The sequence below is a fragment of the Colobus angolensis genome, unplaced genomic scaffold (genome assembly GCF_000951035.1).
Source record: "Colobus angolensis palliatus isolate OR3802 unplaced genomic scaffold, Cang.pa_1.0 Scaffold270, whole genome shotgun sequence".
Taxonomy (NCBI): Eukaryota; Metazoa; Chordata; class Mammalia; order Primates; family Cercopithecidae; genus Colobus; species Colobus angolensis.
The window spans coordinates 2,575,042-2,593,841 of NW_012115933.1; the positions used below are offsets into that span (position 1 = coordinate 2,575,042).

General features: G+C 36.5%; 1 pseudogene; it reads right to left on the reverse strand.

The window, feature by feature from the left end:
• Positions 1-12,536: 12,536 nt before the first annotated feature.
• Positions 12,537-18,499, reverse strand: LOC105515940 (annotated as a pseudogene).
• Between the last annotated feature and the right edge of the window lie 301 nt (positions 18,500-18,800).

Genomic DNA, 18,800 nt, shown 5'->3' on the forward strand with positions numbered 1-18,800 from the left:
GGTATGTAAGTGTGAGTCAATTAAACGTATTTTGTTTATAAATTACTCAGTCTCGGGTAGTATTTTTATAGCAGTGTGAGAAAACAAAGATAGGAGGAACATTTTTTTAAAATTTAGCAGGATGTGAGTACTAGTAATTTATTTTTATTAAGAAGTGGTGAATTGATCTGGCTTGACTTATTATAGCAACAACTTGTTCTTGGTACATCCAAGTGCAGGCTTTCACAAAAATGTGAAATTAGGAGAGAGAAACAAACAAAACAAACAAGAATGCTCTCCTTTTCCCTTTAATCCTGGGAAACCTCAAGGGAAAACATTTCATGTTACACAAATGTTATGAAGTTATAGATCTTATACAGATGGTTCTTTCTGCTGAAACTAAAGAAATTGCCTGCAGTCTTCAAAGATGCCCTCTGAAATACCTGTCTCTTTCTTGTATTTGTCTTGCAATTTCATCTCCATTATTTGGGGGAAATTTTCATTTCATTATTTGGGGCCTATAACAAATAGGCCCACAAGGCATAGTAGCAAGTGAGAGTCTTAGAGTTTCTCTTTAGCGGACACTGATGATTCCCCTAACCTTCTCTGTGCATCCTTTTTCTACTTGCTTTGCTACTAAATGCTCCTACATCAGATTACTCTGGAGAGAGGAAAGTGCCTGGACCAGTCACAGACTGACTTATGAGAGAGCACAGAATGTTAGCTTCTTTGCCCCAAAGCAAAATCTAAATCTGAGGCTTCATTGCAAAATGTACCCTTGCCTGGTTTCCTGTCTGTCCCTAGCCTGCTTCCCTACTCCTTTACTGGTTTTGCCTGAGAGCATTTCCATCTTAATCACTTGCACTCAGGTCCTTGGACCAGGATCTACTTCTGGGAGAACACTACCTAGGGCAGAGTTAGAAAACTCCAATTTGAAACCCAGTTAGACTTGTCAGCTGTGAAGCCTTGAAGTCTTTGATTTAACTTCTAGACATATCAGTTTTTGTCTGTGAAAACTTCATCTCTTTTCTTTGTTTGCAGGACCATTGTGAAGAAGGAGCTGACTTAGCATGGGCCCCTATTGTGCAGCAGGCACTCAATAAATGTTAGTTGAATGTGAATATTTACTGGCATGTCTTGGCTTCTACTATTTAAAATTGACAGTATCATTTTTAGGGGTTTTTTTTTTTTCCACTTCCCACCAGCTGGTGTGCTAGATTCATATTTATTTCTCAGAATTTGTATGTCTTTTTCATGAGTTACTCAGCTCTTGTTCCCTTGTTTTCTCACTGTGTTTAGCAGATTTCAATAGAAGACAAGATTCTACAGTCACAGTCCAGCAGCTTTGACCTCCACATGGGGCTGGATTATATAAATGGTTCTTATCATTCAACTCATGTAGAACTATAAGTTAAGAAATAAACTAAAGAAATCCCGAAGTTTATTTTGCCCCAACAAAATGGCAGCTATCTGCCTATGCAAAGTATAAGGAAAATTTGAACAATTTGATCTCAGAAAGTGAGGACTCAGAAAAATGAAAGTGCTGAATTTCTCTTTAATTTTCTCTAACTCATTACCTTTATAGACCCGGTCTTTAAAAAGTATTTGTACAATGCAGTCACTGATACCCTGAAACTATCTCTCACCTTTGTTCTGAGGAATGGGAAAAAAAATGCTCTCCTCTAATTCTGGGCTTAGCTTGTGTTATAAATTTGGAGCTCTGATAGCTAAAATATACTCTGAACTTTTCTTCGGGAAATATTAAAGATCCATTTTCCACTTTTTAAGGAGATGCATCTAACATAAAATATGGGTTTTTGGACAACCCTCAGTGATTTATGATCCTTTAGCAAGTTGCCAAGGCTCATTTGCATGATTATCTTTCCCATTTTTCCTGGAATAGCTGGGGAGAAAAATCAAAATAAATAATTATTTAATATTCTCAAGTCATATAATTTGGAAGGGCTTAAGACACCCTAACAGCTTTCAAATGTCACAGTCCTTGAAATAATAATGTATTAGGAGTATGGGTTTTTAGAATACGTAGAGCTTGATGGCATTGATTTTTCAATTTTATTGTAAACACTCTTCCCTTTATGAATGTTATTAGCATGCATTATTTAAATGTTGTTTTTATTTACCTTCAGTTGTTGACAACATAAAAAGCAAGGTTTATGAGCATAAAATTGCATTGAAATTGTTATACAAGCAGTAAGAAATAATGTTCCCTGTTGAAAAGATAAAAACCATACATCTCAAAAAAATTATCACAAGACCAACTTACAATGGCTAAGTGGTCTTGCCTTCAGTGATGAGACACAGAACAAATTATGTAAAACACGCATTTGAGGATTGGCCATTATTTTCCTGACTTACCTCAATGTTGCACACAGCACACAGTTGATGGAGAGTCCTGATTTGATCATTTTTCTCCACTGTTCAGGCAAATTGCCAAATATCTTTATGGGCAAAAGGTAGTCTTCTATGACGAAGATCTTCCCATCCAGTCCTCATCACCTTGGCCTTTAGCCATGTTAATCTTTTCCAAATCTCTTAAGGAGGCAGGAGAGCTGAGCAATGACGTAAGGGGATTGTGACATTGTCCAAAGTCAGGATGGACAGTGTGGAGGTAGAACGGCCTGATTTGGTGAAAACTACAGTTTCAAATCTTCAGGAAGCACTACAGAAATCTGTGGCCTCTTAGAAGAGCAATTGCATTTGCCATTTTGTTGGGAATTGAGGTGAAATGACCAATATGTCAGTGATGAGTGAAATCTGGTTATTGTCCTTCCATGTGGTTTTGTTTGTTGTAGTGAGGATGGCATTATTTGGAGAATGGGCCTAGTCTTCAGAATTCAAACAGACCAGAGAATTTCTTTAAAGATTAAATCAGAAAAACATGTGAAGCTTCAGCAGGTTAATAAGTACTTTGAACTCAGCATTTATACACATTGATGTAGCTGATTTTCCTTGCTTAGCCAGCTTTATTGAATGGACTTTGCAGTACTGGTATGGAAAATGAAGTGGTCATCCAGAATCAAGTCTTGAATATATATCATTTTAACTTCTTTAGATATGTAATGAACAGCAAGCTAAACTAGGTGCTTTCACATATGTGACCTTACATGACCTTCTTAAACTTAGGAGGAGAGGATGAAGAGGATAATGTCACTGTTTCCTACAGCAATTAGTAACAATTAATCGTTTTTAAGAACAGACTTTGCCATACACTAATTGCATATTTCACGGTATTTTCTTGGTGTTCCTAATACACACACACACACACACACACACATGCATGCACACGCATACGCACACACCTATCCTAAATAGGTACTATTATTATCTCTAATTTAAGGACAAGAAAATTGAAGATCAGGTAGGTCCAGCAACTTTCCCAGGTTAACACAGCTCATAAGTCCTAAAACAGGTAATCAAAAAGAATCTACGGACTAACATCTGTGCAAAGTCTATACTGCCTGCCCACTTATATGTGGGAGGACTATCAGCCTCATCTGAAGGTGTAATTATGTTTTAGAGCTAGTCAGAGCATCTATATCAGGTTTGCTTCACTATCAGGATCTCCTACCAGTAGAATATGCACTGAGCCAAAACACATGCATGTTATACAGATGACTGGAGTGTAAGCACAGACAAGATTACATTTCACAGTACAGTCTACAAACATTAGGAAGCTACAAATTCAGAGAAAAAATCTGGATAGATTTCTAAAGGTTTGATGTAAAATTGTCTGATATCAGAGTAACTAGAAGACTCCAGCTATGAAAAGGAGGTGGTAACAAACTGCTGAAGAGGAAATCACTTTCCCTATAAAAGTGAACTGTGGACAAAGGATAGCTAATGAGTGAAGTAAAATGGTTCTCAAAATCTCTTGTCCACTCATTATCAAAGAGCTTAGCTTCTCCTTGAAAGAAACATAGACGCTTTTGTCTGAAGAAGATATTTAAATGCTTATAGGATCCTCTTTCATATGCCATTCTTTGTCGATTTTTTTAATTGCAGAGATCTTGTCAAGAATGAAATTGATTTAATTTCTATTATGAAGATCATGAGTTTTACCACAAATATTTCCACATTCCTCTAGTGGTACATGGTCAATCAAATGAGAATTACTAGGTTAAGGAAATAGCACTCAGAGTTAGGAGTCATTCTAGCTCTTGTACAAGCTAGCTTCCTAGCCTTGAGGAAACCTCTTTTCCTCTCTGCTCATTAATTTTGTCATTTTTTCAAGGAAATACTTGGGTAAATTATATGACTTGCAATGTCCTTTCCAGTTTTAAATATTCCTGTAGGTCTTTGGGATATCTTTACTAGAAATGTGCCCATCAAAGTAAAAGCTCTTTGAAAGGTTCAAATTGGTATTTCATAGGTGTTAAAACTTGCAACTATTGGCCAGTGGAGACATAACTGCTCTGTGATGGACTGAATGTTTGTCTGTCCCCTCCAAATTCAGATATTGAAATCTTAACTCCAAATTGATAGAATTAGAAGGCAGAGACTTGAAGAGGTAATTAGGTCATGGAGGTGGAGCCATCATGACTGGGACTAGTGCTCTTGGAAAAGGAACTCCAGAAAGCTCTCTCTCCTCTTTCTACCATGTGAGAATACACCGAGATGTCCATCTGTAACATGGAAGAGTGCCCTCACCAGTACCCAACCACACTGGCATCCTATTATCAAACGTCCAGCCTACAGAACTGTGAAGAACAAACTTTTGTTGTTTACAAGCCACCCAGTTTATGTTACTTTGTTATGGTAGCCTGAACTAGGACATGATCCTTCCTTCTGTAGAGGAAACTGCAGTAGAGTTTATCAAGATTGAGTCTTTGATGTAGAACTGGCATATTCCAGCAACTGAAACCACAAGCAGAGGTGGAAGAGCATGTTGTGGTCCATTTTTTGTTATTATACAGCAGAATGCCACAGACTGGGTGGATTTATAAACAATAGAAGTGAGACAGCCAGGTGAGAAGGGCTCCCTGGCAGAGCCTCTTACCAATCTGCTCACTGGGAAGAATGCAAACTGTGGTGGAGCCACAGAAGTTCGCACCCTTTGCAGTGGGGAGGAGCCTGGCTTCTCCTCTTCTTGGGTGGAAACTGGGATTCAAACTGTGAGACAGGAAGCACACTAGCAGGGACTAGGCTTTGCAGAGGGTCCCTGTTTCCCCTTTTTTCCCCTTTTCACCCAATAAAACCCTGCCTTACTCACCCTTCAAATTGTCTGTGGGCCTAAATTTTCATGGCCTTGTGGCAAGGACCCCCATCTTTAGCTGAACTAAGGAAAAGTCCTGGAACAGAGGTTTATTTGGCTCACTGTTCTACAGGCTAGGAAGTCCAAGAGTTAGGGTCCACATCTGGTGAGGGCCTTCTGGTTGTGTCACAACATGGTAGAAGGCATCACGTGGTGAGAAAGCCCACAAAGAGAGAGGGATGGTAAAGAAGCCAAACTTACCTTTATTTTCAGAGCCCACTCCCTCAAAACTAACCCACTTTTGCAGTAATAACACTAATTTATTCATGAGGGCGGAGCCCTCATCACCTAATCACCTCTTGAAAGGTCTTACCTTTTGGCCTGGTGGAGTGGCTCACACCTGTAATCCCAGCACTTTGGGAGGCCGAGGTGGGCAGATCACAAGGTCAAGAGTTCGAGACCAGCCCTGGACAACATGGCGAAACCCCGTTCTCTACTAAAAATGCAAAAATTAGACTGGTGTGGTGGTGCATGTCTGTAATCCCAGCTACTCAGGAGGCTGAGGTAGGAGAATCGCTTGAACCTAGGAGGTGGAGGTTGCAGTGAGCTGAGATCGTGCCATTGCACTCCAGCCTGGGCAACAAGAGCAAGACTCCATCTCAAAAAAATAAATAAATAAATAAATAAATAAAAAAGTATCACTTCTCAACATTTCCACTGGGGATGAAATTTTCAACATACAGTCCTTAGGGGACATTCAAACCATAGAAGGGCAGAAATCAAGTTGAGGTTGAGGAAGAAAAGGTGAAGAAAGAAGAGGGACTGAGTGGGAATAAAAGATGAGGGGTAATTGGAAGGAAGGGAAGGGGAAGAGGAAAATAATGGGGGTGGAGGAGGGAGGGGAAGAAAGAAGGGAAAGAAAAAAAACAAGAATAGGAGGATGAAGAGTGAAGAAAATGAGAAAAGAAAAGAGGAGTGGGAAAAGAGAGAGAAATTGAAAGAAAAAGCAGGTAAAGAAGGGGAAGAAATAAAGTCAGGAGAATACATCTGTACTCAAGGTCCTGGCATTTGGAGAATCTGAAGTGAAATTCCAGGGAACCATAGGAAGCTCCTGTCTGGACCTTCAGCGGCTAGCCCTACCTTGAAGGTAAGCTCACATTTCTTAGCCAGCCCTGAGAAGCAAATCACCCAACACACAATAAATGCTAAAATGAATGCTCAATCAATGCAATAAAATACACGTGTAAGATAAATAAATTATACAAATTCACTATAGACTAACATTCAAAAAATATTCATGATAACTTCTTTTATGCCAGATACTGTTCTAGGGGTTGTCACACACTCTACCCCATTTAAGCAGAGGTTTCTATTCACTTCACCCCATACACTTTGGGAGAAATGGTCAGAAGGAAGGATTCCCCACTGTCTTCCCCTCATTCTCTGGCTGGTGGCTAGCTCCCAAATTGATTAACACAGGGACCTATTTTAATCTAGAAATTTTTACAACTCATGGATTCTAAATTCTATGCACATCCTTTGTTATTTACGGTAAGTTAAGTTGCTGTAACAGATGACACAATATAAGTGTATTTCTTCTTCACGGGACAGCCCAAGACTGGCATTGGGTGGGCACCTTCCATTCATGTGATTCATGAGCATTGATTCATCTTATTTTACATCTTCAGCACAATGTTTCCAAGCACATTACAGGAGGGGAAAGGGAAAGTGGAAAAGCCGCACCTGATTCTTCACAACAATGGTCTAGAAACTTGTGGATATCTTTGCAAATATCTTTCCTGCTCATATTTCACTGGCAAAAACGAGTCATATGTCCATACATAAAGCTGGTAGAAGGGTTAGATCTGAGACTTATTGCTGAGAAATGGCTATAAGTCCCTTCCTAATAATTACTCTGCTTGGTGTGGAAGGGCATGAATCTTGGCAGAGAGCTGGCCACCTCTTCCACAATCCTCTTCAGTAAGGAAAGGCAATGATTCTTAATCTGGCGTTCAGGCTCTACCAAAACACAAACATGGAAAGCTAATTTTACTCGTGAGATATTATTTTCTATGAAAAGAAACAAATATTCTACATTATAGTGTATAATTTACATACATTTTTAAACTGAAACATGAGATTCCAAGAAAATAATATGTTTCAATTATCACGTGCACACACACACACACACACTCTCACACACACACAGGCCACACATAGTCACATAAAACATCGATCATCCTGTGCTCTAAGTGGAAAGTTTTGAGGAATTCTTAAACAATTGTTTAAAAACATAGGTCTTAAACCTTAGCAGTCTTTCCTTTTCTCCTGTTAAGTATTTGTTTACTTCCTTTAATAATATAATTTTGCAATGGATCTTAGAACTAAAAGATTCCCCGACCCCTTTTCTCTTCCCCTATCAAAGAGATAGCTCAAACTTTAAAGACCATAGTAGAAGTTCAATGCTTTATTTGCCCCAAAGTAGGTGAATTACTGAAAGAAGACATAGGAACAAGCTTCAATGAACTTCTTTCTCCATTGCCAGAGGTTCCTGGTGATTCTCTTCTCCTCGTCTAAAAGTGGACAAATGTCATAGAGAGAGGAATAAATTAGCAATGCAAAATCTCATGGTGTTGCATGAAATTAATTTTTAGTCCAGATTAATGTCCTATGCAGAGGTAGAAGAGGAAATGAAAGTTGATGGGGGTAGATAAAATATAAAAGAATAGACTTGAGAGGTGACAAGGATGAAGCTTGGGGTGGCCCCCATGTGGAAGATAGGCAACTTCTCTGGCGGAGGTCACACAGAGACAGGTGGGAACTGAGGACCCCACTGAGCCTCCTTTTTCTTCTCACCAGCTGCATACAAGTATGGTAGTGCAGCCTCTAGCCTCAAGAGAGTATGTTGAGTTTCTGCCCCACAAGTGAATTTACTCACCTGTAAAACTTGGACTGCGCAACACCAGCCCTGAAAACAAAATGTTCTCAAAATAGAAAAATAGTTTTCAAAGGTGGCCTAATTCATCTTTCCATATCACAAGAGAAGGCGTTTGTAATAATCTGTAGTATGAAGCAGCAATACAGTGTGAAGACGCTCCCACCTTACAGAAAACATATAAAAAGCTTTCTGGTTCTATAGCTTGGGAAGCCTGATGAAAATCCCCCCTCTAATTCTTCTTCTTTATAGCCTCTCTTGAAAGAGAGGAAATGATAAAAGAAACCTACATATGCTCTGAGTAGAGGAAGAAGATGAACCGAGAGAAGTCCTGTATCCCTCTTTCCAAGAGGAGACAGCATCAGATGCCACAACAGAGTTTAATGGTGGTGGAAGGTATTCAAACACAGAGAGGACTGCAGAAAGGCACCAGATGTTCCTGTGGCCTCACAGGGGACAGCCAGGTTGCTGATGGTTGTGGTGCAATAAACGTGCCCAGGAAAGGGTGACTGCAGGGGGCAAAGAGAGGACTCCAGGGCAATGGGCCAGGCTGATGTCTTGTCATGAGGGAGGTGCCTGAGCTTCCAGGAAAACACTGCCTGTATCGAGAATAAAACACAGTTAGATCCCATTTGTCAATTTTTGCTTTTGTTCCAACTGTTTTTGGCATCTTCATCGTGAAATCTTTGCCCACGCCTGTGTCCTTAATGGTATTGCCTAGGTTGCCTTCCAGGTTCTTATACTTTTGGGCTTTACATTTACATCTTCAATCCATCTTAATTTTTGTATATGGTGTAAGGAAGGAGTCTAGTTTCAATCTCCTGCAATTGGCTATCCAGTTATCCCAGCACCATTTTTTGAATACGGAATCCTTTTCTCATTGCTTTTGTCAGCTTTGTCAAAGATCAGACAGTTGGAAGTGTACAGCCATACTGGTGAGTTCTCTATTCTGTTCCATTGGTCTATGTGTCTGTTCTTGTACCAGTACCATGATGTTTTGGCCACTATAGCCCTGTAGTATAATTTGAAGTTGGGTAGTGTGATGCCTCCAGCTTTATTCTTTCTGCTTAGAATTGTCTTGGCTATTTGGGCTTGCTTTTGGTTCCATATGAATTTTAAAATAATTTTTTACAATTCTGTGAAGAATCCCAATGGCACTTTAATAGGAATAGCATTGAATCTATAAATTGCTTTGGGCATGGCCTTTTTAATAATATTGATTTTTCTTTTCCGTGAGCATGGAATGTTTTGCCATTTGTTTGTGTTGTCTCTGATTCCTTTGAGCAGTGTTTTGTGGTTCTCCTTTTAGGGAACTTTCACCTCCCTAGATATCTGTATTCCTAGGTATTTTATTCTTTTTGAGGCACTTGTGAATGGGAGTTCATTACTGATTTGGCTCTTGGATTGCCTGTTGTTGGTGTATAGGAATGCTAGTGATTTTAACACATTTATTTTGTATCCTGAGACTGCCAAGTTTGTTTATCAGCTTAAGAACATTTTGGGCTGAGATTACGGGGTGTCTTAGATATAGGATCATGTCATCTGCAAACAGGGATGGTTTGACTTTCTCTCTTCTTATTTGGATGTCCTTTACTTCCTTCTCTTGCCTGATTATGCTGGTCAGGACTTCCAATACAATGTTAAATAGGAGAGGTAAGAGAGGGAATTCTTGTCTTGTGCTGGTTTTCAAGGGAAGTGCTTCCAGCTTTTGCCTCTTCAGTTTGATGTTGGCTGTGGGCTTGTCATAGATGGCTGTTATTATTTTGATGTATATTCCGTCAATATCTAGTTTATTGAGAGATTTTAACATAAAGAGATGTTGAATTTTATCAAAAGCCTTTCTGCATCTATTGAGATAATCAAGTTTTTGTCTTTAGCTCTTGTTTATGTGTTGAATTATCTTTATTGATTAGCATATGTTGAATCCGCCTTGCATCCCAGGTATAAAGCCTACTTGATCATGTGTACTAGCTTTTTGATGTGCTGCTGAATTCTGTTGGCCAGTATTTTGTTGTGGATTTTTGCATCAAAGTTCATCAAGGATATTGCCTTGAAGTTTTCTGTTTTTGTTGTATCTCTGCCAGGTTTTCGTATCAGGATGATGTTAATGTCATAGACTGAATTAGGGAGGAGTCCCTCCTCCGCAACTTTTTGGAATAGTTTTACTAGGAATGATACCAACTCTTCTTTGGACATCTGGTAGAGCTTCTGCACAGGAAAAGAAACTATCAACAGAGTAAAGTAAGTGGGAGCTAAATAATGAGAATGCATGGACACAGAGGTGAACAATACAGACTGGAACCTATTGGAGGGTGGAGGGTGGCCAGAGAGAGAGGATCAAGAAAAATAACGAAGACATACTAGGCTTAATACCTGGGTGATTAAATAAGCTGTACAACAAACACACATGACACAAATTTACCCATGTAACCTGCACATGTACCCATAAACTTAAAATAAAGGTTTTTAAAAGGGGAATACAACACAAGTTTCACCAGCTGCGTATATCACATAGGAGATGATCACTCAGTAACACTGAAGGTCAAGGACATCTCAACCGCAAGTCACTAAGAACTACATGAAAAAGACCCATGCACCCAACAGTTGCCTGTGTCTTCAAAAAAATGTACAAGATTTGCTAGATGACATTTTGAAGAGGGAGACGATCAGGGATGAAAACTTGAAAGCCAAACCTGGTAAGGAGATGAACTGTAAACACAAAAGAGACAGAACTAAAGGGGAAGAAAATGTTTAATCCTAGCAGAGACTAAGAAACAACGAATTGTCAAGGTTAGGTCTCTTCCCACAAATCCCAGCCCCTTTAAAAGGAAACACTTCGGATTCAGAAAAGTACCACATATATATATGTAAGCAGATACATATATGTGTTACTTACCATAATGTATATAGATATAAATTATATAATATCTATTATATATTATCTTAATAAATATAAGTTAATTAATATAATTATACATTACCTTAACATATAATATACTATATATATGCATATAATATATAAGTATATATAATACATGTTATGTTGCCTATATAATATTACTTACATATTATCATAATACAAAATGATATATAATAGGTAATATTAAATAGATAATACAACATATATTATATATGTGTATATACACATTTATGTATATACTATATGTATACATATGTACACATATAAGTATAAAGCCTATGTATACATATAAACATATATGAATGTACTATATATATAAATGTATACACATAAATGTACATACTACATGTATGCACATACACGCAAATATGTAAATAGTATATGTATATATGTGTACAAATATACACATAAATGTATATAGTCTATGTATGTGTATATAAACATATATAATATATGTATAAATAAATACACAAATGTATATAGTATGTGTATACATAAATGTGCATATATGCATAGTATAAGTGTACAAATATGTGTACATGCATACACATATATATAGAAAATGTATACATGCACGTACACATATGCATATACATTTACATACACATGTGTATACAGACACAAACATGCATGTATATATACATATGCTTATATAAAAACATGTATATATGTATCTGCATACACACATGTATGCATACACACATGCACACACGTTTATACAAATATGCATGCTCACTTGCATAGACATATATGTACATATGAATGCATGTATGAACATATATGTATCTGTACCAAACACATATATATGTGTGAATATACAAACAAAAAAATGTATATTTGTGTACTATGCATATCTGTAACAATACATACACATAAATATATATCTGTATCCATGCATACACATAAACGTATGTATGTAAACGTTTAAACACATACATGTCTATTTGCACATACATACACATATATAAAAACATATATGTGTGAATGTTTACACATACATATATATGCACACACATATATAGGGATACACACATACACATGTGTGTACATATGTACGTGTATAGGTACATACACAGGCATGTATATGTACATGTCAACATACATATAGGTATAACAATATATGTCTACATATGTAAACATAAATGTATATAAGTACAAGTGTAGATACACATATGTCTACACATATATGAATGTATACATGCATACATATACACACCTATGTGTGCACTTATACACACATACACGTGTATATGTATACATACATGCACATATATATCTGTTCATGTCTACATAGATACACGTATATGTATCTGTGTTCACGTCTACACAGATACACATATATGTAAACATACCTACACATATGTGTGAAAGCACACACGTCTATGTACACATATAAACATAAAGAAGTACAGATATACACGTTTTAGTGTATAACTGTACACATACATGTGTATTGTATGTGTATACATGCTTACACACACGTAGGTAACTTATGTATGAATGCATACACAGATATGTGTGTATGTACATGTGTACATATATGCGCACATATACATACATGCGTAAATTTAGGCACATAAATGTAAACATGTACATACATATTTTACATGTATATGTACACTTTGATACACATATATGTGTACATGCATGCAAGCTTATGCATATGTAAGAACATACATATATGTATGTGTGTATATGTGCTCTTGTGCACGTATGTGTATACGTGCCTAAACATGCATGCATATATGTACACATGCATACATATATGTACACATGCATACACATGTATGTGTTTATACATGCATAGATGTGGTCCTTTGTACATACATACACACATATGCATGTTTTTAAACATAAATACATTTATGTGACTATAGCTTATGTATACATGCACATATATGTGTACATACATACACATATGTATACATACACTTATATGTGTATACTGTATGCATAGATGCATACACAAATATGTGTATATGTGTATGTATATGTATACTTACACATACATACTCATATGTGTATATGTAGGCATATGTGTATATATGTATACTTATACATACACATATATGTATAAGTTTGCATATCTGTATATATGTGCACAGGCATATATATGCATATATGCCTGCATATAAAGGACACATCTCTATATGTATATATACGTACACATGTGTATATATGTTTGCATGCTTATGCATATGTGTGTATATATGCATATATATATATAAATTTACATATGTATGCATATGTGTGTATGCATAAACTGTGTGCATATATGTATAAGCTTATATACACATATATGTATATATGTTTATATATGTGCATATGTATATTTACAATACACAAATGTGTATATGTATGCGTATACACACGTGTGTAGGTGTACATGAACATATAAGCATGTATGTATACGCATACACACCCATATGTTTATGTGTATATGCATAAGTACGCACATATATGTGCATGTATACATACACATATATCACTATGCATGTATTCATGTATACATACATGCACACATATGTATATTCATATGTATGCCTACATACAAGCATACATATATACATGTGTGCATACATACACATGTGTACATGTATATACATACATGCACAGATTTGTGTATTTGTGGTCATGCATACACATTTGTGCATATATCTATATATACATATACGTGTATATGTACATACTTGTATGTATGTGTACACATATGTATGTGTATGTAGGCATATACATACACATTTATACACACAAACATATGTGAGCATGTATGCATACATGCACACATAAATGTGAATGCACGTATATGTACACACGTACTTGCATGTATATAATACACGTACATCCATATATGTGCATGTAGAATTACAAACACAAATATTTTGTGTATACATGTACATGTATACATATACATACATATACATGTGTGTATATGTGCAGTTATATACATGTACATGTATGTACACATACAATACTTATAATATATATAAACGTGAATGCATTAGATGAATACACACATGTATGTTTTATGCATTTGTACATGCACATATATGTATATATGTGCTTGTGTATATAAACATATATGTATATGTTTATATATTTATATTTAACATATTATATATAATTTAACATATTATATATAATTTAATATAATATATTTATATTAAACATATATTTATATACATTTATATAAACATACATACATTATATGTTACATTATCTATTTTCAGAAATCTAAATATATTGTGTAAAATTTTTACATTGTATCCGTTACACTTACATCTAGCTGAATACTTATCACATAGTATATGCTCAGAATATATTTGTGTGTTATAGAAATAATGTGGACTATTTGGTTAAACCCAAAGAACCACTATGTTCCATTTCTATGTATACAAATATAAGTTCTAAGGTGTGTTTCTGTATAAGAAAAACATATATTTAAAACATTTTTATTCATTTGTAATATTTGTAAATTTGTGAGTTTTTTAAAATATTTTGTTATATGCATAGAGTATATAATGATCCAGTCAGAATATCTTGGGTATCTACTGCCTTAGATATCTAACTGTTGGGAACATTTCAAATCCTTTCTTCTAGCTATTTTGAAATACACAATTCATTCTTGTTATCTATAATCACGCTGTGCTGCTCTTGAATATTAGAATTTATTCTTTCTATCTAACTGTGTGTTTTTGCCCATTAACCAACCTCTTTTAATTCCCTCCATCCCTCTACACATACACCCTTCCAAGCCTTTGATAACTATCATTCTACTCTCTACCTCTACAAAATCAACCTTTTTAGCTCCCACAGACTCCCACATATGAGTGAGAACACGCTGTATTTGTCTTTCTGTGCCTGGCTTAACTGAACATTATGACCTCCAGTTCCATCTGTGTTGCTACAAATGACATGATTTTATTTTGTTTATGGCTGAGTAGTATTCCATTGCATTATATATATATATATTTATATGCAGCATATATACTATTTATATACTGAGTAGTATTCCATTGCATATACATATATGCAATGGAATATATACATATACTATATATATACATATATGCAAATGAATATATATGCTATATATATATATTCAATGGTATGTGTGTGTATGTGTATGTGTTTGTGTGTATATATACCATATATGTGTACACCATATATATATACACCACATTTTCTGTATTCATTCATCTGTTCATGGATACGTCTATTCCATATCCTTGTTATTATGAATAGTGCTGCAATGAACATCCCACTTTTTAATGGGATTATTTCTTCTTTTACTGTTGAGTTGTTTGAGTTCCTTGCATATTCTGGATATTAGTTCCCTGTCAGATAAATAATTTGCAAATAATTTCTTCCATTCAACATGTTATTTCTTCACTCTGTTGATTGTTTCCTTTGCTGTGCAGAAGCTTTTTAGTTTAATATAGTCCCATTTGTCTATTTTTGTTTTAGTTGTCTGTGCTTTTGAGGCATTAGTCATAAAATCTTTGCCTAATCCAAGGTCCTTTAATGTTTTGCCTATGTTTTCTTCTAGTAGTTTTATAGTTTGGGGTCTTACATTAGGTCTTTAATTTATTTTGAGTTGAGTTTTGTATATGATGACAGATAGGGGTCTAGCTTCATTCTTCCATATATGGATATCCAGTTGAAAATATATTTTTGAGCCAAAGTTGAAAGCCAAAAACATCTTCACACTGACTGCAAGAATTTACCAGGCCCAAGTAAAAAGATTCAATCTAAATAGAAAAATTAAGGTGATTATCTAGAAAATAGACACTCAAGCTTCGCACTCCCCAATTCCACAACTGTTTGGAGAACATTGCAGTATTTTTCTCTATATTATCTCTTCCTTCTTAAACTCTATTTTATTTTGTTACCAAAAATTGATAAGCCTTCAGGAAATTTTGAGTTTCTACATTGGTTATAAACAATGGGATTTTAAAATATGTATTAAAACAAAAGGGTAAAAGTGGGTTTAGTAAAATGGAAGAGGCAATAAACTTTTATACTAATGGTGTTAACTATAATCAAGTGCCCCCCCACCCTGCAATTTTGTAACGGAGGAATAAATTTCATGCAGTAACAACTTGAAACTTGTAAGACTTACACAAGAAGTATAACAAAATATTTTTACAAATATAAAATAAAAATTTATAAGGGTTGTCTGCTCCTACAAAATATCCATTATAAAATTCAATATTACAAACAAAAGCATTTGCACACACAAAAAATAAAACAGCAATTGAAGTTTTTCAAAACAAAGCAATTTAAATAAACTAAAGGAAATGATGACCCCAGAAATGAACTTCTGTCTTGACCCATTAACTTACAAGGACAAGGTTAAATAAAATAAAGCTCACAAATGGCACATTAATCTTGAATTGGTTGTTGGTTTGGATTATACGTTTGCTTTTGTGAAATGTCATTTTCCCCAGGCACCAGATAAGGTATCAGTTCCAAAGCTGCAACTGTGCCCATACTGATAGTGCATGGCAGGAGAATTTTGAGTTACTACATCTGTAAAATTGCCCCTATTCTTTCATATTACTCAGGGGCTTAATTTTACTCAAGTAGATTATCTACCATTAATCTTTCTGCTCTAGGAGTGTACTATATTGTGATTCAAATGTTATAGTGAGCCTTTTCTAAGGAGAAAACTGCTTCTCTTTACATATTTCAACCTTATCATCTCGTCTGAAGGGTAATTTAGTTTCCTGCCTGTCTCAAGTGATCCATCAGATTATGAACTGTTGACATTCTGTGCTGTCAAGTTATTCAAACCAAGCTAATAATGAGGTCAGCTTGCCAATGTGGAAGCATCAATTGACTGCTTGACAATTCTCCTCAATAAGCCCTCAAATGATCAATGTACTTTCCCACTGAGAAAATCTATAAAAATATCTTGTCGGTTGTATGGATCTGTTGTGGCCATACGGGCATGCGGGTAGGATGGAGAGCGTTAACTTTGCACTTGAAATTCCTCACACTCTACTGCACAGATTGTAGGCAACCATCCAGGATCCTACAAGCAACTGTGTGCCTAAATTCCCTTAAGATCTGTAAGCCTACAAAAGTTGTTTTTTCCAAAGTTGCCTCTCGTACTTTTCTATTGCCACTTTGTCCTTGTGTCCCCCAATATTCTTGACTAAGAAAATAAGTACTTATGGCTGAAGCAATAAAGACATGTAGCCTCATAACAACACAGAAAAGAAGTCAGAGACAGATAACAGAATATTTTAGGTCTGCCCAATAAGAATGTTCTATGCAAATTCTCTTACCTTCAAATTTCAGGATAAAGAGAGACTTCAAGGGTCATATGATCTGCCTGGAAAACAATACCCAAATCTCCTCAGTAATTCCAGCTTACTAGGTGTGCCTGGCCTTGAATCAGTCAAAAGCCCAGTTTCACCAAAGACATTCCATTCTTGAGTCTTCTCTTGCTGTTAAGAGACAATTTTTCATGGAACCCAGGTGCTCTAGGCATCACCAGTCTCTTGAGAGTGCAACAGTCATCATATCAATTTTAAGAAACTGTTCTGAGGACTCTCCATTGCTCTTTAGTCAGAAATACTCCAACCCAGAGAGGAAAGATGACCTTCTCAAATATTTCTGAGAATCCTCCAAAGTACTTGCACCTATAATCCACATGTTTCTTAGGTCCCAGGAACTATGGGTCCTAGATAAGGCCACCTTCCCTCTAGACATCCTCAGGTCAGTGGGTTGAAGAGCCAATGATGTCATGCTTATACACCAAACTACTACAGAACCATCTTGCACATTACTACACTCTCATTCTCTGTGTCTGGTAAGGAGAATCGTGACTTTGTGTCTCAGGAGTACCTCTTTCAGAGGAAGTTCGTCTTGCAAAACCATTGAGATCTTAGTGAAACAGTTCTTTATTTTATCCCACAGCTCTTTCCTGTCCATGACCTGCAAGTACCCCCAAGGACTGGAGGGCTGGATGTGGTTTTGAAGAACATCAGGCACTGTAAAAAACCAGCAAGAATTTGTTTCTAGTATAACTACAAGGGGCATCCATGCAGACTGTGGAAGGGCTGTTGATGGACACTAGGGAATGGAATGCCTGTGTAGCACATATTACATCGCCCTGTTACTTATCCAGGATGTGTCAGGAAAATGTTTGCACAAAGTTGCGTAGTGTGAAAGCTGAAGCTGCTGATTGGCAAAGAAGCTGAGTCACCGAAGGAGGATAATCCCAGGCAGTACAGAATGAGCTCAGCTGAGGTTGTGCAATGGGCTGTGAATGATGACGAAGTTTTGGATCACCTCTGGTTCTGAGACAGTCTGTTCTTGGTGTTCGGTTGGGCAAAATCCGAACTCTTTTCCTCCAGATAGCTCCCATCACAAAGGGACAGTGAGGGCCTGGAGGAGCTAACTGTGAGACAGGCTTCCTTCCAAGGAGAGGAAGACAACTCATGGTGGTAGTGGGTCCCTCAAAGAGATCACAAGAGACTTCCCCAGTAACTTTCTTCCTAAGCATGTTTGAAAATACTTGCATTTGTAAGAGCAACTGCAGCAGATTTTTGTTGTTCCGTGTGCAGTAAGTACATTTCACCCTGTACCTGTAACCAGAGCACTTTCAACTTCTAGGCCCTGATGCTCATTTTGCCCACACTTATGGGTGCCTCTGTCTCTGTGTGTGTGTGTGTGTGTGTGTGTGTGTGTGTGTGTGCACCTGTGTGTGTTTTCTGCTCAGTTTTCCTTCTAGTAAAGAATTT